The sequence below is a fragment of the Leptonotus elevatus genome, chromosome 9 (assembly GCF_054856555.1).
Source record: "Leptonotus elevatus isolate MCC_2025b chromosome 9, RoL_Lele_1.0, whole genome shotgun sequence".
Taxonomy (NCBI): domain Eukaryota; kingdom Metazoa; phylum Chordata; class Actinopteri; order Syngnathiformes; family Syngnathidae; genus Leptonotus; species Leptonotus elevatus.
Window position 1 is genome coordinate 10686024 of NC_141247.1, and position 26091 is coordinate 10712114.

Sequence of the window (26091 nt, forward strand, 5' to 3'; positions counted from 1 at the left end):
GGGAGTGCTTGAGTTCCGTTCCTACACTGGCGATGTAACCCGAATTTCAACTTTGTCGGATTTCACCGTTAAAGTCGATATTTACATCAAAATACTTTGTACAGTAATTAAAAAAAAAACATATTTGCGCCACCCGGAAATTGCCGGAACCAATATTTCGTGTTTCCGCACGGACATTTATTGCTGACGGACGGCAAAGTGGAGCTAACGGAAACTTAAACACGGAAATGTGATGCGCCTAGTGGCAAGCCAACCTGCTCGATGGACGCCCATTGCTGGAGGAAACAACACAACTTTAAATAACTTCAAAATGGTGTGATTACTGTTAAATTACCGAAAAAGAAGGTGCTACGGATGACACAGGGGCGCCATAAAATCAAAACGACGTAGGTTGCGTACGTCGTAACTCGAGGACTCTCTGTATATGACAAGTCTCTTTGCGCTTGTGACAAAGCCTATAAAGTAAATTCTGGCAAAGAAGTGACTGTACTGTTCTTTTATTGGTTAAATCCACATCACATGATTTAGGAACGCCTCCCAGCATTGCCATTTCCGTAATACAAGGTAGATAGGCCTTGGTCAGTTTTTGGCCTTTTGTATATGACTGGATTATTAGCAAAATGGTTTATTGTGTGTAGACTGCTCCACATCAATGAAATAAAATCCTGCATCATAACTTCAAACAGAAGAATCATGAATTTTAAATGCAATCTCATCCCAACACACCTTCACAACCACATTCCTACAGTCTTAGTCAAAATAATGTATGTTGTCGAAATATTAACTGCCTATTTCTCTTATACAATAATTCAGTAATTGGCAATGATGATAATCTCAGATTGAAATAAAATATGTGAATGGTGGTTTGTCTATTTGTGCCCTGCGATTAATATACTGTAGAAATTACTAATTTTTATTCTCACTTTGCGAAATCAATGGTGTTCTAGTCATTCAATGTATTACTATTTTGTTCTGTGACATGACATGTACTGTACGTTACACGTATTGCGTCTGTCATTTCATTCACGTGATCACTCTTTGGCCAGTTATGAGTGATATCCCCCACTTTGCACATACATTATTATAGCGAAACCATAAAGTCAGAGCAGTTACAGCAATGCAGAGTCAGAATGAGCTAACACACTAATGTAAACAGGGATCATTTGGCACATACATGTCGAATGCAAATCGGAGCTTTAAATCACTCAAGTGTTTTGCATTCATGAATGCATGTATGTTGTGTTTGCATGCAAAAACAATACATCAACACATGCTCATTTATGTATACAGGCAAGTAGGTCGAGCGCAGCGCACAATTTAGTTTTTTCCCCTGGCATGCGCAGCTGGTTTAGCGCTGGGCAGCCATGTTGGCCGAGCAGAATGAAGGCCCGTGATGCATGAAGGAACCACGCTCGCGTAAAAGGGGATTATCAACCTTTCTATGCGAGGGGGCAGACAGCAGGTAGTCAGTCTTTGTGCTTAACTGCAAACTGCAATATCAGAGTGCATTGTGGGTATTCTCCCTATCACTACCTTTCTCCCTGTGGCTTTTCTTTCCGTTGTCTGTTTGTTTGTGTTGGCTGTTGTTTTTCCACGCAGGAAAATAGCAGGCGCCTAATTAAGTCTTGGAGGGGGAGAAAGAAGCTGCTTAGCGAGGCCGTGAGCGACGAACGCAAACTGAAAGAAGAATAAAAACATCAAAGCTGAATACACAAGCCATACAATTAGGTACACTAATTCAGTGTCTCCCAACTTCTTTTTTTTTTTTTGGGGAGACAAGGCACTTATTTTACATTAGGAAAATCTCAAAGCATACTACTGAACAAAAAATGGCACAAAAAAGTTATATACTGAAATAATTGTGATTTCCTCTCAATCTACTCACACCTTTACTCAGTGTGAAATCTGTACCAGTTTTGTTAAACAATAGATATTATTTGGTTGTATGAATGGCAATGGGTTAATTTTAACTGTTCTGCCTGCCAATATAAGTCATTGGTATCGACAAAGATTTTTTGTTTAATTAAATAATTTGTGTTCAACAAAAGAGAAAGTAGATAATTTCCTAATGTATTCATCCTTGAACCATGTCCCTCTAAAAAAATGCTCCTCTAACTAGTAAGTCGTGACAACTGCCACCTTTACCAATAGAAATAAACAGAAACTTGGGGTATAATCTGGTAATCAGCCAAAAAAACGTATCAGATTTTATCGGTCTACATCCAAAATCTCCGATATTTGAACTCATATACAAGCAGTCCATTCCAGACTCCGCTTCTGCTCTTTTATCCAGATTGTAGCAAGCAGAGCCCACGTGAACAAAACAATCGTGCGTGTGAAGCTAACGTTGAGTTGGGCTTCGATAACCCGAAATTAAGTGGAGCGGGACTAATACTAATACTAAAACGCTGGTATTTCGATTCATAGTTTGCCGCACGGTAGAAGCGCAAATGAAAAGAAAATGTGTGTGCACGGCGTACAGCCCCTACCACCGAGGCAGCTAGGCGGGCGGGTGCCGCTTCGTATCCCGGTCAGACCCGCCGCACATAGAATTTCCTTGCATCAACCTCAAATGCAATTTTGTGTTTGTCATATAAATGTTTGTTCTTTCTTTAGAAAAACAACGCTAGGTTAGCCCAAAAATTCAGTAGCATGCTTTAATTACCGTACTTTAAAAAAAAAGAAGCCCTTTTGTGAACATTTCAAGTTCATAGGTTTGATATTAATATGCTGGTTAAAACGAACCCATTGAGACATTTGAGAAAGTTCATAAACAGTAAAAAGTTAATGATATTAAAAAAACTGAGAAATGCAAATAATGTCATTCACGCAAAATAACTGGTTAGCTCCCTCATTTAAACCATGCAAACTTTTTATTATTTTTTAATGATGTCAAATATATGATAGTATCTTGTGTCCATTCAAGTGTTTGATCATACCCTGGACTTTTTTTGACTGTGGATTGTTTCTAGCATTCCTGCTTATTTCTATTGTGTAAGGTGGCGGTAATCAGGAATAACTGTCAAGACACAATTTCATTACAGTCACTGCATGCCACTTTGGAGCTCTATTTCCTCACCGCACAACACACATAAATTACCAACATGTAGATTATTGTCAAAATCTATCCATCATTAAAACTCAAGTATCAAAAACTGTAAACATGCCACTTAAGGTGCAATTGAAAATGTTGGTTGCCTTGCTGTTATTTGGCTGAGAGACCCGAAATGGACGTCCATCAGAGCTAAAGTAGGCCACCAAGGCTGACAGCGCCATCGCAAGACGCAAGATTGGCGAAGAAGATGACGACACTCGCGGTCACGAAGGTTCGCTCAGCAAATATCAAGCTCATCTCCGTCACTCTTGACAGCAAGTAAAGTTTAAAAAAAAAGTTCTCCATGTTGTCTAACCTTGTGCCGAAAATATACACACAGTATATAGATGGATACACAGCAATAAGAGAATGTAGTCCAAAACAACAACATTACTGGCAATAGAGCATTTTTGTGACATTTAACATTTGAAGTGAAAAGAGCTAATTGCCTGGAAAAATAATTAAACACTATCTCATTCAAATTACAGCTGTGTAAATCTGAGGCGTGATTTAACAATTAGTGTAATACATAATTAATTATAGTATTAGCTTTTGGTGGCTTAAACCAATTCACGTTTTTCTCTCTCTGCCTAAGTCAAATATACGAAACAGAGTGTCCACCAAATTATCATCTAGCATCAGCACTGTGCTTTGATCAGAAAATGACCACCAGATGTCACTTTTTTTAATTACATGCATGGATTTTTCGTTATGGCAAAGGGACATGAAGTCACAGGTGTGCTCTGTAAACAAACACAGTGCAGCTCAGCCTCTGGCTAGTGATATTTATTTGATGCCACGTCAAACTTGTTTACTCATTTTGGGAAAACAAATAATGTAACATTTTGTGTGTCAGCTACTGACTTGTTTGCATCATTAGTTTTCTAAAAAGAAAAACAAATATTGATGTTGCAGCTTCTGTCATTTACTGGAGCATTTCTTGCCAGCATGTTTTTTTTTTTTTTAACATTCATTTAAAATGTCATTCAATATGTCGCTATTTACAGTTTAATTTTTTTTTCTTTGCCTCACATTAAAACTTGAGGCATTTTTACAACATCATTTACGTTAGCCCTCAAAACACTGGCCAGCATCTATTTATTCTATTTAGCAAACTTAATTTGGTGTCACTTGTGCTGGAGCCATAATATGTTTGGTAGGAAGTAATGATGAATCAATAAGCTCGAGTGGAGAAAATAATGAGATGTGTGTGTGTGGAGAAGTAGTAGCGGAATAACAACAAGATGAATGCTATGGCGTTTATTTATTTTTTTCACTCCATTTTGATGATTATAGTGCAACTGTCTACTTTATTACACAATAGGCAGTCATAATAAATATTCAACTCTACAATGAACCCGCCTGTTTATGTTGCTGGTCAAACTGATCCATTTTAAAGTTTGTAAACAATTCATTAAAAATAGCTTTCAGTATGTGTTAGAAAAATGTAGAGTATTAACACAACAGTGACATAAGGGGGTTAAAATAGGGCAGACTGTTTAGTTCATAATACACTATTTTCTAGCATGTTGACTGAAGAGTTATTAATAGTGTTGCAGTGTTTTCAACTTAATATTGTTAAATGTACTGCAGGCAACACTGAACCATTAATGTTTTGGTTTACCAAAGAAAGGGATAAAACACTGTTAACATGCAGCACGTGAATTACTGCAATTGTGATCTGTAGTGCGCACACTATCTAAATGGTTATTATTGAAGTATTACATTTGATGTTTCTGATTCTGATTCTGGATAAAGGCCAAATTGACCCAAAAACATTATTTCTGTTCATGTGAAATGAATGCAAAAGGAGGGTTTAATAGGGAACATTAGGCATGTTTTTTCATAGTTTAAACATTTCCAGGTGTCTTAATAATATCAATTTGAGTTTGTTTTCATCTAAATACACCAAGAGTCAAGAATTACAGCTACCCAGCACGGAAAGCATTTTCTTTTGTGGAAGCAGCACTTCATCACCAAAATAAACTTGTCAATTAGTGTGCAGATTTCCCCAAAATCAAATATGTGCTGCTTATTAGAAACACACTTTCAGAAATAGGCAGCTCACAAAAGATTTACAGTACATGGTTGCTTGATTTCACACTTCATGGGTCGGCAGGCAGTTCCATAACCCAACTAATTGTATCTAAACAATTAAAAAGTCACTTTTACCGAGTGTATCCCCTTTAGGATTTCAACTATCTCAGAAAGATGTCATTAAGTATTTATTAATAAATCCCAGCTAGGTAACATTTACATGTCAGCCTCTTCAAAGTGGGAAAAAAAGCATTGATTCCACAGGCTCGCTTCTCAAGCCTCATTATTCCCTTTTAACTCTTTGACTGCCATAAACGTTATAAAACGTTTAGCATAAACCTAGGGAAGGGCGCCGAGGACGTTAAAAGACGTCCCCTATGTTTTTTTTTTTTTTTTCAAAAACGGGTGCAGGAAAGCCTTGGGCAGCTGTGCTGAAAGTATCAGGCAGATCTGATTAGTCAAAGACTCGTTTTGGCCCCTAGAGGGCAGCGATGACTCTCTTTGCACAAGGTTGGATGGGCCGCCCACCGTGGGCGTCAGTAGAAGACGTGAGGCGGAGCTAGAGTGTTGAGGAGACAATGGCTGATCCAAGCCACAATGGCTTGACCAAGCAACCGGTTACAAGCAGCTCAGCTTGAGCATTTTTTTCAAAGACGGAAAGCATCAATCAATACTAAAAAGCGCATTGATGTCAACGATGATGATGACAACGAGCTCTACGCCAAAGTTGGAAGCTTTGGCGTGACTGTTATGAACACGTAGTAAGCCTCACGGCTAAGCGCGGCTAGCGCGGCTAGCGCTGCTAAGGCCGGAAAACGCGCACAATAGCCGGCCGGGTACTTCTACACAATCGGACATTCGATCGGGCGATGGAGAGTTGGCATCGACCAATGCAGATTGATGATGATGATGAAGATGACTCCGAGCTCTACGCCAACGTGACTGTTATGAACACGTAGTAAGCCCCACCGGCAAAGCGCGGCTAGCGCGGCTAGCGCTGCTAAGGCCGGAAAACGCGGAGCTGCACAAGCGGACATTCGATCGGACAATGAAGAGTACCCCGAGTCCAATGCATATTTATCGGAGGAGCGGGTACAGTCTGATCACGGAGAAGACACTGTTTCTGGACTACGATGCCACCATGAATGGAGTGGATAAAATGGATCAGAACATCTCCTACCAACCCGGTATAGCAACTGAAGGACACGGGGAAGCGAGACGTAACACCACCGTAACGTAACCGTAGCATGATCCTGATATTAGACTTGATGACACACTGCAGTATATACTTGCTATTCCCCGGAAAAAAACGGCCTGCAAGAAAGTGGCGCACGCGAAGAGGCAATCTTGTGCAAATGCTGTTGCGTCTCTTTGCACGCAGGAGAGTGTTACAAAAAGAAAAACTGTCGTTGAAACATCCACATATTTGTAAATAGCACCACAGTTGCACACATTTGTAAATAGTTTGCCAAATTGTTGTCAAATTGTTACACTGTTGAATGTAAATAAACGTATTTTGCTATCAAAAAACACTTTTTCATTCTTGGTGGTAGTGTTTTATAGAAGTAAAGCACTATTTAGGTGTTTGTGGCATCATTCATGGACAAAAAGAAGTGTCAAATTCACTAGAATGCATGAAATAATATCGTTTCACTAAAAGCTTGATTTCTCCGTATTTTGGTCCAACACAGGCGAAATTGGGTCAAACTAACCATTTTCTATTGTTGATTACTAAAGAACGGAATAAGGTAGAAACAAACTCTTTTTTTCTGATGAAAGATGAAAGTCCAATCTTTCATTTGGTAGTACGTGTGTTTCCATAGTCCAAACAGAACATTTTCTGTGGACCTTGAAAATCAGTCAAAATGCTTAAATCGGCTGGCACTGTCGGCATCCCTTTTCTGAAAACGTCTGGCAGTCAAAGAGTTAAGATGTGAAAATGTGACGGCAGATCTAATCAGACCACATTCGACTGATGTGTGGGCCAAGAGAAAAACAATAAAAGAAAACAGGAAATCTCATGTTGGCGGACACACTAGACTGATTCGTGCAATTAAAAGTCTCGCGTGGGACCGCTGAGCTGCGATCGGACGTGCCTCGACTGCTGCTTTGCACAGAAAATGCTGTACAGGTCTATTAGAGTATTAGTTCCACCAGTTTTCAGAAAAATTGCCGTTTATATGGCCATAAAAAAATCTGATAACTGACATGAAGATCTGACAAGTACTTCATAAATCAAAAAAAAAAAAGTTTGATATTGCTTTGGTCCTTTATCTGATATCTTCTGATGCACCGTAAGATTCTGATTTCTGGTGATTTTATTATTGTCTTAATGAATATGGCCTACATTCAAGAGTGCAAAAAAGACCACTTAAAACTATAACGCAGACTTCTTGTTCGATTTACGGCATCGATTCTTAATACTTTTTTGGTGGTTCCACTTATGATACTGCCAAGAGCCATGTTTCTAAGTGAGTATTTTTTTGAAATTCACTTTACTATTTAAAATTCATCTAAAATTGATGGTTCAAACCAAAACTGCAAACTTCCAATTCACAAGTCAGTATTTGCAAAGTCACAAGTTTGCTCATTGATTTGTCAAACCTGTTCTTGATCATTTACTGAAAAACTCACCTATTTACTGTTTTGCACTCAGGCCAAAGCAATAAAAGTATTGCTTTGCCGCAATATTGTGCTATCTTGGTGCCAAAAAATGATGTTGAAGTCAAGTCAAGCCCTTATTGACAAAATAGTTTCAACAGGCCTCACAAGCTCATAGCTTCATTTAGACAAAAGTAGAGCTTTATGTGGAATCTATAGGCAATTATTAATATTTTATTTTAGCAATCCAGCAGATTTTAGATTTTTATTTTTTTAATCTCTTAAATTAGCATTTGAAGGACTCTTGGAAATTTCCCACTTCCTTCCATAGATTTTTTTTACATGCTAACCAAAGTTCATGTTCATGCTGAAGTTTGAAAACCTACAGAGCCAAATTTTGTGGTGCCAGACAAGCTCTTTTCTGGAACTAAGTCAAGAATCAAATAACAAAGTAAGTCAGAAAACAGTCAATATCCAAGTCAAGAACAAAGTCAGGAACCTTTTTAGGACCCACCTGGGAGACTATGACACAATTGCTGTATTGTGAAACCATTGCTATCATTAGCAAAATATGTGAAGATGAATTGCGCGATTCCCATCCCTCGTTCTAATGATCTATGCCATTCTTAATGCAAGTTGCCATTTTTCCCAGGCTCGGGTCCACCATTTGACAGTGTCAGACTTTTTGTGCATTGACGCCATTCTATCTAGACACACGCAATGATGCCAATGCCTCACTTTGAGCCACGATAAGGTCAAATCGTGGAGCAAAAAAATTTAGCGCCACATGCTGCAGTTGTAACATTCTTATACACCATACTCAAAAGTCAGCCTGTTTACAAGAAATCCCATCATCTCATGATTTCATGGCAAAGTGCTGCGGGTCCAAAAAAGGCAGCATTAGTCATTTTATACCAAGTGCAGTTGCTTCAAATATACGAAAAGGGAGGAGGGAAAAAAAGCATCTTTGGTGAGCTGAAATTCAAGACGTGCAAGTGAATAAAGAAGAAGCAAGCGTGTCAGTCTGACCTCAGTTTAACGCCTGTGCTACTTTGTCCTTCTCTGCCTCACTTAAAAAGCTTCACAAGTCAGGCAAAAAAGGGATTCAATCACCTTAAACGAACACGAGTGGGAAAAAAACAACAACATTTAAAAAAAATAAAATCGCCAGCAAGTATGTAACTTGTGCTTACCACTTTGAGAAGCAATCATCCCCTCAGCCATGGCCTGCTCTTTCTCGTCTCCTTCACTGCAGTTGCCCCGATTCTCAGTCTTGATCTGCACAAAGATAAAAGAGAAAATGATAGCAAGGCTTTTAAGCTATAATGACGATCAATAGTGTTTCCAAAGAAGCTCGCGCTTTGGACATTTGATGGTCACATTTTTATAGCAAATATTCCTAACCAAGAAACTGTTATTGCATTGCTTTTATGGCGAGTCATCAAACTTTCCCACCAGGCTCCACCGACACACAATGAGACTCTGTTTCTTTGCTTTTTAGTGCTGCTAGCATACAAGGTTGATATTTGTTAGCCACCAAACAATAGGACGAGTTTGAAGTGCAGTACAACACGAAATGGCCAAAATGACCTTCAACGGTCATCTTCCACTATCAATGGCCACATTTGGCACACTTACCATTTGAAACCATTAAACACTGGTTACATGTGGAATAACACATAGGGAAATTCCAACCCACTGCTCCGACGTGGGCGTGGCTAAGAAACTATAAGGACAGGAATCATTTTGGGCATATTACACCTTCTTCGGCACCTGTGTGGTTGAAGGGCTCCACGAACCCATGTACTTGATCATCTTGGCATCCATTAAATAGTTTAACTGGGAAAACAAAAGTCTTCTGGTAGTTAATATTAGTATAGCAAACATGAAAGATAACAGAAACAGCCAAGATTAACGTGAAAACATTTTAGAAGACGCTTGGAACTTGTTGAATAAATACATTAAACACCTGCTTTCCGTGGGGATAGGAATCGTACCCTACAGCAAACAGTAAACAAGTATGACTAGTTGACCTCTTTTGTTTTAAATATATATAATTGCCTATATTAAAACCCCTTCAGCCCCTTAGATGGCGAACATGACATATTTGCGTGTCTAAACCAATAAAATGCATACTTTGGATGATGTCAACACTTCTGGTTCATGATTGGATCTTAACTTAACCCCTCCTTCACCCTCCACACCACTGAAATTCTTGTCCACAGCCTTGTCACCTCCTGTTCAGATGATTGCAATTCCCTCCTATTCGGCCTTCCCCAAAAGTATCTCCATAAAATCCAACTGGTCCAAAACTCTGCCTCCCGCATCATCACGCGGACCCCCACATACTGCCATATCACCCCTGTTCTCCAGAACCTCCACTGGATCCCTGTGAAATATCGCATCAGTTACAAACTTCTCCTGTTCACCTACATGGCCATCCATAACCTCGCCCCTCCCTACCTGTCTGATCTCCTACATGTGTCCATACCTGCTCGCTCGCTCGCTCAGATCCTCCTCCTCCATTCATCCCTCTGTTTCCCCAGACCGCCTCAGCACCATGGGGGGCAGAGTCTTCCGGCGCTCTGCCCCACCGGACCTCAGAAACAGTAACGCTCTCTCTTCCAAATCAAGACTCAAATCACACCTGTTCCGGACTGCCTACTGCATTTAACGTTTCCTGCCAGTCTCTCCTTTTTACTGTATTGATTTTAGGCCTTTTTTATTTTTTTATTTATATATATATTTTTCTGCCCTAATTTTTGGGTTTGCTTTTAATTGTCTTAGTTTAGTGTCCTTGGGTGTCATGAAAGGCGCTGATAAATTAAATGTATTATTATTATTATTATTATTATTATTAACTAACCAATCACAATCACAAGTTGAATTGCATGATGTTTATGTTAAACATTTTGCATATAAGCTTGATAAGTTTACAACACGTTACAGCCATATTATCCTGACGTCTACTATAACAACTAAGAACATGGGATGACCCCCCAAAAAAATTCCATGTTGTTCTTGTGGGGGGAAAAGGAGTCTAAATCAGCAAAAAAATAATAATTTGAAATTTTGCCCAGCACTATGATCCCCAAACACTTAAATATGCCTTCAAAACTCAACAGTGCAAAATGGTTACACTTGTGGCGAAAACTCTGCCTATTTACTGGTAACAACATGGGTTGACAATCCAGATGTATCTCAACCGCGGTCATCAAGTACCCCTATCCAGCCTGTTTTCCATGTCACCCACAGCCAACACAGGTGCTTCAAACAATTAGCTAATCAGCTAAGATAACAATCCGCTAAGTATACTTTTAAGTGTACTAAAATGTTCCAATTTAGTCCCAAGGAGTTTACTTTTTTTTAGTACAAGAATAAGTACACTCGAAGAATAAACGTAGGTATACTTAACTCATTCACTGCCATTGACGGCTATAGACAATTCATTTTAACTATTTTTATTATTACAATTATTTTTCCCACTTTTGTTAACAAGAGTTTGAAAACCTAGAATTTTTTTACTGTGTTAGAACAGATATAAAAATTGGGATTAATCGTGAGTTAACTAGTGAAGTCATGCGATTAATTACGATTTATGATTATTTTAAAATAATCTTTTCTTAAAAAAAAAAAGATTATTATTATTTGTGAATTAGGGGCACCAGGTGATTAAAATTTGTAATTTTTAATTAATCACATGACTTCACTAGTTAACTCACGATTAATCACACATTTTAGATCTGTTCTAAATGTACAAAAAACAATTCTAGGTTTTCATACTCTTGTTAACAAAAATGGAAAAAAATGTTAAATAGAAATACTTCAAATGCATTTTTGACGTCTATAGCCGTCAATGGCAGCGACTGAGTTAAGTATAGTCTATATTATGTACCTTAAGTATACTACTTTTCAGTGAGGGCATACTTCCTTGACACAAATTACCTTCCTATTGACTGGGATTTGATGCCATTTTATGGCATTTAAGAGTGCACAACATCTTGAAAAGGGTGAGTTTTTCAGAATTGCTTAACAGCTGGGATAAGCTCCGCAGAATAAAAATGTAAATATGTGAACAGTGATGCATGCTAGATGGGGTTAACTGAAATTCTTTTGTTTTATTTTTGTGGAGGGACGTGCTAAGTGGAATTGGAGCGCCGCCAACTTGAGTAGCATTGCCAGTTCACAACGTAACCATTTTCTTTGGAACACAATTTGAAAAACTGAAGTGACGCTGAAGAAGATGAGAGCCGCAATCTGCTCCCCCAGTTTGTTGGCCATTATTGCTGATGTGGCGTCTGCTACGGCCTCCAGGTGGCCCGAGCGCGTTAGGATTTTTTTTTTTTTACAGAGTGCAGAGCATCATAGTAACAGGGGTGTCGCATCTTGACGGCAGGTGGCAATTGATGCATTAATGCATCCTTGGGAATCAAGGCCAGACTTGTGGTAGGCAGGGGAGTCGTTTGCCATTTTTCACAGGAGCAAGAGGCGGCAGATTTTTGCTGTTGCCTGATTAAGTCGCATCATTTGTGATAATGCCGTGCTCCAAACGAAATTAGGCTCACTTTTGAATGGTGTTTTCTGTCACGTGCCAAAACAACTGGCTGATCATCCATCATTTAAATGGGACACGTTATGGAAAAGTGACTTTTTAATGGCTTGTATACAAATTGTTTAGTGCTAGCCCACCCACAAGTGTGAAGTTAAACAACTAAGTCAATCTTTTGTGGCTACCCATTTCCAAAAATGTGTCTGTAACATCATATTCCCTAATACTGCGCGACACACCATTACCACCACGACTTGGCAGTTAAGACGAGCAGAGATCTGCCATTCTTTAAGCAAATGACTGAGTAAACATAAACATTATCATGTCAAAGAGAAAAGCTGATCTGCAGCATTGTTAGCACAGATTGACATTAGCTGACAGGTAGGTAGATAGGAAGGATGGAGGGATGGATGGATGAGCAAAAATTCACTTTTTTCTAGCAAAGGACATGATAGATGGAAAAAGTATGTCATAGCCAAAAAGTAAGCAGAGCCGTAGTGTTAAATTAGCATTAGCTAACAGTGTTACCACTTACCACATACTCAAATGGTGACCATGGCCATCCTCAGGGCTGTGTACTTATCCCCCAGCTGTTTACACATCTGACCTATGACTGCTCTACAAAAATCACGAGTTGTCATATAGTGAAGCTTGTAGTGGGACATGTCATGAACAACAATTAGTCAGAGTACAGAGAGGAGCTAGAACATCTGGAGGATTGGTGCAAAGATAAACAAAATGCTGATGTCAATGTGAAGAAGACCAAGGGAATGGTGGGGGACTTAAGGAAGAGTTGACATCAATTCACCCCACCTTGCACATCGGAGGAGCATCAGTGGAAGTGGTCTCCAGCAACAACTACCTTGGTGTCCACCTATGTAAGGACCTTACCTGGAACCAAAACTGTGAACAAGCATCTCCCTCATCTCCTTATCATCTTCGTATTATCTTATTTTGTTGTTCTATTTTTATTTTTACACGCCTTGGGACTTACTGGGCTATCCTGGGGACCTCGAGTGTTGTAGGCCTATTCCATGCCATATCATGTGGAAATGTGTGTTGGTTTGAAAATATAGTTAAATCCTTGAATCAAAGGTTCTGTAAAGTTGTCAACTGGTGGGCTTTGAGGGGTTGGTGGGAACTAGCAGTCGGGGAATTTGGTAACTGACAAAGCTGCTATACTGTATTGGCATCAGTCAGTATCTCTTGCTTTGCTGCTTTGCTTGGGATTATCGTGGTAAGAAACACCATACTCACTTGTGTGAGACAGAAAAAAACACCCCTGTCAACGCCCACGCCCAAAACCGAGTAATTGCACCCAGTGCATGACAAGTAGATTGTCAATATTAAGTGTTCCATAATACTTGATCTTTTGTGTAGTTTGACAAAAAGGTTGTATTTAATTGAGATATGTGGGAACCATTTTAAAGAATGGCATAATATATATCCTTTAAGACCGAGTGCTTTCTGTTATATGTAAATCACTACAATCGAACAAGGTGTGTGCAGAAACATAAAGGGGTTATTTTTCAAGTTAGATTGTCAAATGGCCTTCTGCTGCCCATGAATATCCAGGGCGGACAAAAAGGGGGGATTATGAATTCAGTTAAATGGCTCCTTCAAATGCATCTCATCAATATTCTGCGGTCATTGTAAGGAATCGGCTCTAGGCTTTAACGGGAGGATCCGGCAGATAAATGAGCAGAAAAAAGCTGGACCGCCATTGTCCTTGAACTCATAACGGTGTGCTAATAGCATGCCGTGTCAAGAGTAATTTTAACAAGAGCGTCCCGACTCGGACGTGCCACGTCCTCTCTCTGTCTTTGGACCAGGAAGCAGATAGCTGTCTTGCTCTTATCATCACATTACCAAGTCGGGCACGCCTTTTTGCATAATTGCCACACGCTTGTGTTTTATCCTGCTGCCTCGATGAAGGAAGTCATTATAAGACGCAGAGAGAGGGAGAGTAGCGGGCATGTGGAGAGGCCTTTGTGTATTGTGGAGGACACTTTTTTGACAAGAGGCCGTAAAGCACAGGTGTCAAACTCAAGCCCAGGGGCCAAATCTGTTCAGCCACATTTTTTAATGGAGCCCACAAAAGCAATTAATATGTGTTAACATCGTCACCAGGAGAATCTTCCTAAAGACAATGAAGTTACATTTTTGGCTTGTTGGTGATGTCCGTATAGTCCAGGGGTAGGCAAGTTCGGTCCTAGAGAATCGCAATCCTGCATGTTTTTGATGCCTCACCTCCTCGAACACAGCTGAGAGGCTCCTGCAGAACGTAATTATGAGCTGATGATTTGAAACACCTGGGTTGGAGGCAGGAGACACCGAAAACATGCAGTACTGCAGCTCTCTAGGACCGAACTTGCCTATCCGTGGTATAGCCGTTCTATCTGTAAATTCAAAGTTCTACTGTGAGGGAGCGATCCACCCTCCCTCACTGGAAAGGTGTGGAGCACTTGGAGCAGGGAGGCGCGTCCATGTGAGTGCAGGCCAGGTGAACCTCATTCCCGTTGATTGGACTCACTGGACTGTCTCAAGCGACAGCCAGGGGAGGAGAAATGGGATACTCTTCTTTCCTTTGTGAAGCAATGTTTATTTGACAATTATTAACATGATTTGCAAAAACACAACTTGACCACATATATTTTTCCCAGTTATGTATACGTTAAAGGGTTTTGTATATGAGCGGGGGTCACCCTTCATTTAAGGTTGGTGGTTGAGTCCACCACTTTGTAAGAGGATTTCAGTAATCTGTTTGGGGAAAAGAAAAAAAGCCTGTTGTATGTGAGGAGGGGATTCCCTGCTGACAATGGTGCAGGGTGATTACAGAAAAAAAACAAGAGCTCGCAAACCTGGTTCCAGCTTGTTTTTTTGATTACCAACTGAGAGGCCACGGCCCTCCTCGGCTAGTAAGAGGCCACAACAACAAAAATCTTACATCTACCATAAGCTTTTATACATGGTCAGAGCTGCGGGTAAAATTAGGCACTTCCTCACGTATAAATCCATATAAGTCCAGACTGATATATCCCATACTTCGTGTGGGAATGTTCGTACATACACTTTACGGACACTTCTGTATGTGCATGCTTGATAAATAAGGTCCCTGCAGTGAAGGATACCAGACCGACCCATCAACGTTATAATGTACAAAGCACAATCCTTCAACTAGGACAACACCAGCTGTACAGTATACTGCATAATAGTACAAATGGAGTCCCTAAAACTATGTTTACTCATGCATTTGTTTACAGTCTAATCACTTGAAAACCATCTATGAATTATGATGACAAACAATTTAACCGGCCCGCTCAACGTTTTTGTCTTGTTTTCAATATTATGAATAAATCCACATGAATACATCTTTACAGCAAATGAAGTCATTAGGCCTGGGGACAAGCAAATGCCAGATCACATTATGGGGAAAATTAAAAAGGGTCTTCGGGAAGTTAATGTGTGCTATTAAATCACATTCATCACTCTTACATATCAAGTAGGTGTCACATGTCACCACTGAAGCATGCCGCTTCCTGTCTCTTAACCTTTTCCGTGTCTAATAAACACATTAAGCCTCCTATTATGGTCTACACATGCTGTTATCAAGATGATATGCTGCACTTTGCAACAGACTAAAACATTGATTAAATTGTCGTTAATACATCCTGACGGGAGACTTGATGCGTGGCAGTCTACAGAACAAACAACTGCACCGGTAAATACCTCTGACAGTGTCACTCAAAATAGAGCATTATTAAGGCCCCAAGTTTTAGACCTACAAAAAGCCATACCTAAAAAGACACAAGAAGTCTGAAAGTTTTGGTTAACAAATAAATACAATTTGGCATTTATGTCTACCATGACCCCAAAAAATGAGGATCATTTTGTCCATTTCATAAACTCCTTCGAAGATCAACCTGTACAGTCCAAGAGATTTGAAACTCTATTTTTGTAGTCAGAGCATCTGCACTGTGAAGTAGAAACTGACAAGACCCTGTCTTGCTTCACAATTGCCAATTTCAGCCAAGCGAGGTGAGCCGATGCAACAGAAGGAATATCTTGAGATGCACCCGGTGACAATTTGGTGGTAGAATGTGAATCTAAAACTTACGCCTGCTGATACCATGTCTACGTTGGTCTGAAAGTGCCCATTTCGTGGTGCAGATGTGCTTCTGGCAAGACCATAGTGCACAACTACCGCATCACTTTAAAGGAAATGAAAGGAGCTGCTTTGATTGGTTAAGCCTGTGCTCATCTGCGAAATAACCAACATAAATCAGAGATATGCTACACGCCATGCAGGATTTACGCCAATCACGAAAATAGAGCCTTTGGTGCGATTCCTGTCAATTTGGAACCTTCGTAGAAGATAGATGAAAAATAATAAAATGACGTTTTGAATTTTCATCATTGTGTATGGGCTCAGCATGGTGGGAAAACTTGACAGCTCCTTAAAACATGCAAGTGGACTATGTCAATGATTCAAAAGAAATACATCTGAAATGTGTCATTCATCTGCTTGAACGTGGAATAATTAATGATCGAGATTTTTAGAGGCATTGCTTTAAGTGATGATAGATAGGTATATTAGATATAATTTATTGAAAGACAGTAGCTTTAGATGGATGGATGGATAGGTAGAGATGTGATAGCTACTGTATATCATACAACAGATATATTTAAAAACAGATATATTTGATGATTGCTACAGTACCAGGCAATTGGCAACCATTGTTTTTTTTTTTTTAATACAAATGTTTACTGTAGCGGAGCAGTTTTAAGTTGTAATACCAGTGTTTAACAGTAGATGGCAGACATTGCATAAGAATGCCTCCAACCTCAAGCGTGAGGGTCTAGCAAGAAGCCAGGATGAAATTAGATCAATAAAATGGTGTTTTTCAGATAAAATAGCAAGCAGACCACTTGGCCTGTTATTATTGTCCATACAACAATTGCATACAGACTTTGCCATTGGTATTCCAGCACACTCAATTAAACACAAAAAAGGACAGTTTCCCTCTTTGATCCAACAGGATTCCATCACAAAGACACATAGTCTGTTCTGCATTGTAACATTATGCATACATCAGATGGTGCTATAAATAGACCACATCTGCCCCTACCGAAGAGAAAGCCTTTCGATTTGTTGCCCCCACCCTGCAGGTATGATACTTCTACAGTGGGCTACTGCCGCTCCTTGCGCATCGTATGGCATATTAATAACATGACACACACACATTCTCTTTTAACCCCCCCTGGACAATCGTGGCGATAAAACTAATGAAATATAAAGCAATGTAAAGTGTAGTGATCATCATTCTGATCATCCAGGCAAATGACAGGCTAGCCCACTCGTCCACAAAGCCCCCTACCCGCCAGCTACCACCCATAGAGGTGGCTATGAAATATGGACGGCGGCAAATTGAGATTCATCAGACAACATCTTCCTCACTGGCTGAAATCTATATTCAATTCTACAGCATCTGTCATGGCGGCAGCGGGCGGGATGAAGCATGCTGAGATTGAGAATCACTTGTGAAAATGAAAAAAAAAGGAATGCTGCCTGTCCTTCAGGTTACCTCTTCTACAAATTCACAGGAGATTATCCACTGTGTCTTCCCCTCTTAAATCCTTGTTGTAAAAAGTCAACTTTATTTGTTTGCAAATGTCTTCAAAAGATTTGTAGTTATTTTTTGTCAACGTGCATTATTTATATTTCTTTTTTCTTCTTTTTTTTTACCTTGAAGCGACTTAAGAAACACCTGTGTCGTGTAATGTGGGAATGCATGAGATCTAACATTTCTGGAATTCTTCTACAGATAGCGTCAAAACCTCTGCCAAGACTTAAAGCAGACAGTTGTATCCTGATTTCTTCCAACACACCCAAGGGAACTCAAAGTGTAATAGGATTCGCCATAAGCACTCCAAATAACAAACTGATGTGATGTCTAGGTGTCTGAATATGTTACAGTATATTGCATGGATTCAGTCGTCTCTTGCAAATGGGCAACATGGGCAAACTATGGCAAGCGTGGCCGTTGCAACGACAACAATCCAATTAATAAATCTCAATCTCACCCTCCCACTACCACCATTTTTGGGGGCATGTCCCCGGCAGAATAAGTACCGTCCCGCACCGCATGAAATTCCCGGTCAGACTTTTGTGCCCAGTCCTGCAGTTAAAAAGTGAAATATTGAGAATAATATTCATACATTTCAAATAATACCATTGAAAATTTACATTATTCTAAGTATGTATTTGTATTTTTGTTTTATTGCAATTTATTATATTTTCTCTGGATACCCAGTTTCTCAACAACTGCACAGGCAAAGTTAATCATATACAGTTGTACTGATACATTTACACCATGTTTACAACTGTTTTTATTTCAAAATGTTTAGCAATTCTTGCTTTTTTAAACAGCATTATTTCAGTTTTATTTTATGTATATTTTTTTTCTGGATTCTCAGCTTTTAAAGAGAAAAAATATTTATTTACCAGTGCCCACAATCCAAAGGTTAAAAAGTAAAAATAGCTTCACATTATTGAAGGCAAAGGTGTTTCTAAATTTTTGACTGGTACTGCATATTCAATTTTTTTTTAAATTTCTATCAGTGTAGAATTGCATTTCATCATGCGGACAAAAGTGTCTCGTATTTTGGTTTTTAATCTGACGTTACAATGCAAATATCTGACTGCTCTCACCGATGCCACAAGAACGATGAATAATTGTTATATGCTGTAGTCTCAAGCCTATAGAGAGATTTAGAGTTACTATTTTCCTTTCATGTTAAATAATTGAAGACTCTGCACAATAAGAGCGGATTTAATCAAGCAAACGTTTCAAAGATTAATGTCACGCTCAAAGTGAACACTCTTGTCTTATGGGATGAAACCCGAGTGCTTGCGACTGGTTTGTTAGCCAAATAAATGAAGCTAAACACGCGCCAGCTATGTGCAGTGAAACAACATGCGTTTTCATGTCAACCCCCGCAATTGTGCATCTGTTCTTGTTTAAATGCAAAATGGCTTTTCATCAGTCGCTTTGCTCGCCATCAAAAATGCATAATGGCACCAGTAAAGCTCGTTATGAGTCCACCGTGACCAATGAGCTGTTACAGGCATGCACGTGCGCACAAGCATTAGCCTGCTCTTATCTACTCTTCCCTATTCCAAAAGGCAGCATGTAATGAAGAAACTATCGATAAAGGAATGCACCATTTCCTTTGTGCATACAACTTGTGTCATTGCTTTTTAAACTATTACTGTAAGGGTGTACTCAAGTTCCTTATAAACATACTTTGCGTGCTTCGACACCATGTATGGATTCCAGCAAATCAGTTCCCCTTCCGCCACATCAAGGATTGTGCGGCTCTCGCACACTGACTTTAAAGGAAATGAGAGCCGCTTCTATTGGTCGTGAATCAAGTTAGACTTGTTCACAGCGACAAGGATTCAAAATGCCAGCATTAACCTGTGCCAAGCTGCATACGTCTGTGAAAATATCAAAACAAAGTCTAGCAGATTTAGATCGTGCCTCATGTCAGACGAAAAGTCCCTAAAGTCAGGTACATTTGGCTAGTGTGCTCAAGTGAAGGACACTTTTCCTACTCCAGAGGTGAGGGTAAGTCACATATTGTCACTATTGGGTGGAAACCCAATGTGTCCAAACACGATAAATTTAACATTTGTTCACAAATCATGGGCACATGTTATTAACCAATTCAAAGTGTTCAAAATAGATTTGAGAAGCATCTACTAACTCTTGAGCATTCCAGCTTTCTGAGAAGTGTGGTTTAACTCCACTACTTCCTCGTCCTTGTTTTAAATTCCAGTATTCTTGGCTCATAGACCATTGACAAACACTTTGAGAAGATGATGTAAACAGTTGTATTAAAGCCGTTTTGTGTGTAAGGCTGACAGCTGCAGCGTGTTTGCATCGTTCTAATTAATGATTTCATTATTAAATATACCGATAAATGATTTTTTAACAAATAAAATCAGCGATTTAAAATGAATTTGGAGTTACGATATCAATATAGAAATATAAATATATATAATATATAATATAAAAAACTAAAGCACTTCCTTCCGGCAGAACTTCATGTAGGAGGTGACTGGCACAAAGCATCCAAAGGAACTTTAACGATTCCAATGACTTTTGTTTTGCGCAAGTTGTCTTCAAGCGCGATCAAATATGACAATATCCCATGTTTACGCTTCATTTGTGTTTACATGTATCATCATATTAGTACAAATTACATGTATTTAGCTTTTGTCTGAAGACACCAGTCGTAAAGAAAATATGACTTAACTACGCAAGTTCAGCTTCAAACTATGATGTAATCAACTCTTTGTCATGCTAGTTATCACGATATTTACAGGAAGCTACCTGATTTGTCTCCGGGGTTTAGTCTCGTGATGTTCCGCATATACAGCTGATACCATCTACAAAGATGCTGTGTTGAGTAACTTTTCAGTTCGGACAAAATCTCCAAGACAAGACATCTAGAAATGGGTAAATCGAGCCAAAAATGGCCTCTTCAAACCAAAATGGCTGACTTCCTGCTTCTTTTTATACATGACTTCTTGAGACATATTTGTGGGTCAACTCACTTAATACTGAATGGCATGTTGTTTGGTTTCAGGGGCTGAATATTTAAAAACTTCTAGGGAGACTAAACAAACCAACTTTGTGGGGTTGGCATTCTTAAATCTTTGCCAAACTTTCACCCGGATGAACACACCTGCAAAATTTGATCTCTGTTTGAATTGAGAAAAGCTCTCAAAACGGCCAACTTTCACTGTGTCTGTTTGCTTGCTTCGCTTTGATGGAACACCGCCGTCTTGTAGTGTCTCCCCACGCTGCACTCTGACCATAAACCAAAGCAAAACATTACGCTGCTCTCTCTTCACTGTTTCGCTCATGCTCAAATGACTTCTGTGGGATCACAGCAAGCCCCAAGGAACCACAAAAGGTCACAGTATGGAGATGGTGACGGTGGGGGGTTGATAGAATACAGTGTGTCTGCTAAAATGCTCTCTATTCAGAGATTCATACAAGCATCTCCCGAAGCTTCGCTGCCATCCATCCATTCATATATCAATTTTTTATACCACTTATCCTCTTCACGGTCATGGGAAGCTGGAGCCTATCCCAGCTGACTGAGTGAAAAAGGGTCTGCGCACTTTATTAGTAATGGAGACAAACAGGGCGGGGACGTCTGGCGCTTGTCATTTTACACCCACTGTCGACCCAGTTGTCAGTCACAGTACTGACACATTTCGACTGAGTGACAGCTAATTCAATTATTTGACCAGTCTAAAAATAGAAATTAAAATGGAAAATGGGTGACAGTTTCAACCACGAGTGTGCAAATAAAATGTACAAATAATAATAGCCACACAGCCAATGTAGATATTACTAGTGAACTCAAACACGGGTCTTGTTATAACTTAAAAAACGAATTGCCAGAATATTAAAGATCAGTTAAGAATGGCAAATGCTAGAGACAAACTCATTTGCTGTTTGTGTAAAACCTAACCCTTACACTTCGACCAATCTATGTCTAATCCTAACCCTCCTTACCCATAACTCTAACCATCTATACCTCTGAAATCACTAAATCTAGACTCTAAGTCCAAACCTTAGCCCCAAACCACAAAACTTAACCCCCTAACGGAACTACTCGCCCTTTAAATGTCACGCTAAACCTCTACCCCAGTGTTGCAGAACCTACAGTATATTGAGTCATGGTCCCATTTTACATTAGAAAAAAATCTCCCAATACAGTATTAAATAATGATAATTCCTTAACTAAACACAAAGCTGATGAAGGGTAGGCCTGAGTTGTTCTGTTGTATGACTGACAACAGTTGGATACACAGGTTTATACCTTCTGCTACCTACCAACTGTAACTCCATCCCTAACCACTAACCCAAACACGTCAAACTTTAGCCCCTAACCCTGCAACACTATACCAACCTAACATCTTACAATCTAACAGCTATTAACCACAATCCCTTCCCTCTTACACTCTGACTCCAACGGTAACCCTTTACCCCTAACCAAACCCTAACTCATGAACACTAACCCTCTAACTCTCATCATTGAAATAATCTTAATCCTAACCTTCCAACTACAAGCATGTACTATATCCTTAACCCTTCAACCCAAATTTCTAAGCAAAATATTATCTTCTTTCTGTTGAAAGTGGCTCAATGAGTCAAGTATCCCTTTAACTAGTGATGGGAAAATTAAGCTTCATGAAGCACTTGTAATATTTTTTGACACCTCTAGATGCCATTCTTGGTTGAAAGATGCAGTAGAAATGTAATCAGTTGCCTTTGCACTAGCCTTTATATTTAAACCAAGAGCACCATCTAGGGGAGTCAAAAAATATCACAAGTGCTTCATGAAGCTTCATTTTCCCATCACTACCTTTAACCCATAACCAGAGCCCTCAAATTCCAACCCTAATCTCTAACTCTACCCCTCTACCCTCACGGAACTTCCAAAGAAAGCGCTCTTGTGATTATTACGATGGCAAATCCAATTGACTGGAACAAACCAATGCCATAAAAATTAAAATTGACAAACCAATTTCACAGCGATCAAGTATATAGACAGAGCACTACGCTGTCAGTCAACGTGTAATAAAACACACACACACCTTCTTTATTTATGCTAAGGACCACCGAGCAAAGCGTCCATAAATGTCTGGTATGCGCTACGCTGCTTTTATGTGGCAGCAAATGATGTCGTAAGGTTAACGCTGATTTAATAAGCACTTTGTTTGTCGCTTGGCTAAGGATTTAAATAATATTGCACCAGGGAAGTTGATGGAAAGTTTGTTTGTGGGCTAAGTGGGCCTGCTAGTCAAGCCGTAAGAGATCCAAGGGATATCATATTTTTTTATTGAAACACGGTTAGAATTGTCATCTGTGTTTATTGAATTAGCCAAAAATGACAAAGTTAAACAAGAATCAAATGTCCTATAGAAGACCAATGAAAATAAAAATTTTGATCACTTATTTTAACATAATCCAAAGTAACTTTTAGGTTATATTTTCCATTTGGACTACTGAGTTTCAAGGTGTAATTGGTAGTGAAAATAGCAGCCTAATTAAGACATAATTAAAGTAATAAAAATACAGTATATACAATAACACTAGTACAGGGAATCCTCGAGTTACATTGTGCGCGATCTACGTCGTTTCGACTTTATGGCGCCCGTGCCTCGTCCGTACTACCTTTTTTTTGTTATTTTCCCACAGTAATCGCGCCATTTTAAAGTTAATTAAAGTTGTGTTGTTGTTACCTCCAGCAACGAACGTCCATCGAGCAGGTCGGCTCGCCATCAGGCGCGTCACATTTCCGTGTTTAAGTTTGAATTACCTCCGCTCTGCCGTCCGTCGTCAATGAATGTCCGTGCGGAAACACGAAATATTGGTTGCACAAATATGTTTTGAACACTGGTTTGATCTGAAACAAAGATATTTTTTACTTCAGATTTTTCTGACATGGAAAAAAGTCTAATAAAATACACATACGTCAAGATGACAGCCTGCTGCAGGATTATTGTTTAGCTGTTTGTTCCCTGCCAATTAGTGTACAGTGCAGGATGGAGCCTTTCATTTATTATCCACACATAACAATGCACATGTCAGAATGAGCTCACACAAATATTAGCCAGCCATCCCAGGAGATCTTTTACAGTCCGGAAATGAAGCCACAGCTTGCTCTGATGCATGATACCCGTCAAAAGAGTGAGAACAGAGAGGCCAGCAAACATGTCCTCAGAGGACCTGTATTTTACATACACCGTTATCTTATAAGCCAGCTAGCTTGACCACACCTAATTTAAATGAACACAAGATGATTTAGGCCGCTATCAACTTTATTCATCAGGATGAGCTTTAGGCCACTATCAACTTTATTTATTGATAATTTTACCTAGTGACACAAACATCGGGACATTTCTGATACTACCGTGACTATCATACAAGCCAGGCGGACAATAGTCAAATTACATCTTATCTTATCTTATCACATTTTAAAATAAAAAAGAATCCTCCCAAATCAAATTACAACAATCCAAAGTCCAATGCTTTTCAATGAGGGGAAAGATTTTTTTCACCGAATTGACTTGTAACGTCATCTCGGAATTATCAATAGTGAACACCCTGTACCACTATTGTACATAAACAACATTAGTTTAAGGCAGCTAGTGCCTCTATTTTTGCATATCCTCTGTACAGTAGCTTTAGCAAGCTAGCAGGAACATGGTACGCCTCTATTTTAAATGAAGACTGAACATTAGCATTACCACAAGATAACGCTATTTAAAATACACATTTAGCATTAGCCTGTCGGGGTGGGTAGAAATATTGATTAATCAAAGCATCACAATATTCTACTCTCCAATTCAATATAGTTTCAGAAAATCCTCAGAAAATCAATCGATCTCCTGGTTAGTGGAAAGAGCTTTGCGTTTTGAGACGTGGCATTGTTTTCATGTTTTATGTCTGTTGTATTTTGTGTTATTAATTTACTAATATATATTTTATTTACTCACTTACCTACTGATATTTATTAATTTATTTTAATGCTAGTAAGTTTTGTTTCCCCTGTCTTCATTGCATCACCGATAAGCTGTATTCCATGTACAGCACTTTGTATACAGAAATGGTTATTTTAAAGTGAGTTGATTCACATTGCATGGACAAAAGCCACACTCAACCAAAATAAATAAATGAATAAATAAAATAAAATAAAATAAAATAAAATAAAATAAAATAAAATAAAATAAAATAAAATAAAATAAAATAAAATAAAGTAGGGTCTTGCAAGCTGTGCCTGGCAGAATTCTTATTCTCATCACAATTTCCAGGAGAAAATAAATAAATAAATATTGTATAAGTTAACATGCGACTTTATTTTTTCAAATATTTATACATAATTGTCATGTTGTCATGAACTCCATACTCACAAAAAGGTTATTAATGTGCAACTGTTTTATTTTCAGATGTTTTATTACTCAAAAAAGTGCAATGATATGCCACATGAAAGTAAATCTCTTAATCAATATAAACGTACCTGTGTTTTACATATACACTTCACTTTCACCGGCTAGCATGACAAATTGATCTCTATTTTAAATTAAAATGTAGCATTAGCTTTAGCATGACAACAGGCCATCTTTAATTGTGTGTGCGTTAGGAAATATGCTCCATTTGCGCTTAGCTTCATGCCAACCATTCGTAAACTCAGAGCATTCAATTGTGCCGTTCGGTTATTCAGAGTGCCCCAAAAGAGGAGTGCTGGAGCGGACTCTTCTCCCTCTGTCTGGAGACAGGGAACGTCCAGAGTATCAGGCAGTACAGATGGAAACGGTTCAAGCACGACCTCCTGATCGGTTTAGAACAGGGTGCGTTAAGAAACTAATGGGAGGGGAGTGCGTGCTGCCTCTCTGAACACAACACTCTCAAGGTTGTGTAAAGATGTCAGAGTTAATTTATAAACGCACCCCAAAATTCACATTTAGCTTTAGCCAGCTAGCATGACAACAGTACACCATTTTTCACATTATTAGCAAAAGGCAGCTAGCGCCTCTATTTTGTATATGCAATTAGTTTTAGTCAGCTAGCATAACAACAGGGTACTCTTATCTTTCATACAGCCTTTGGACTGAATATATATATATATATATATATATATATATATATATATATATATATATATATATATATATATATATATATATATAACAGATGTAGCAATAAAAGTGTGATGAGATCTG

The 26091-nt window shown here is 39.0% G+C and overlaps 1 protein-coding gene across 1 annotated transcript in view; it reads right to left on the bottom strand.

Annotated features, from left to right (window-relative positions):
- lingo2 (leucine rich repeat and Ig domain containing 2) overlaps window positions 1-26091 on the bottom strand; it is a 215464-nt gene that overhangs the window by 91253 nt on the left and 98120 nt on the right. The window contains exon 4 of the mRNA XM_086085668.1: window positions 8926-9010. The gene's annotated coding sequence lies outside the window, so the exon portion shown is untranslated. The remainder of the gene's footprint in view (window positions 1-8925; window positions 9011-26091) is intronic.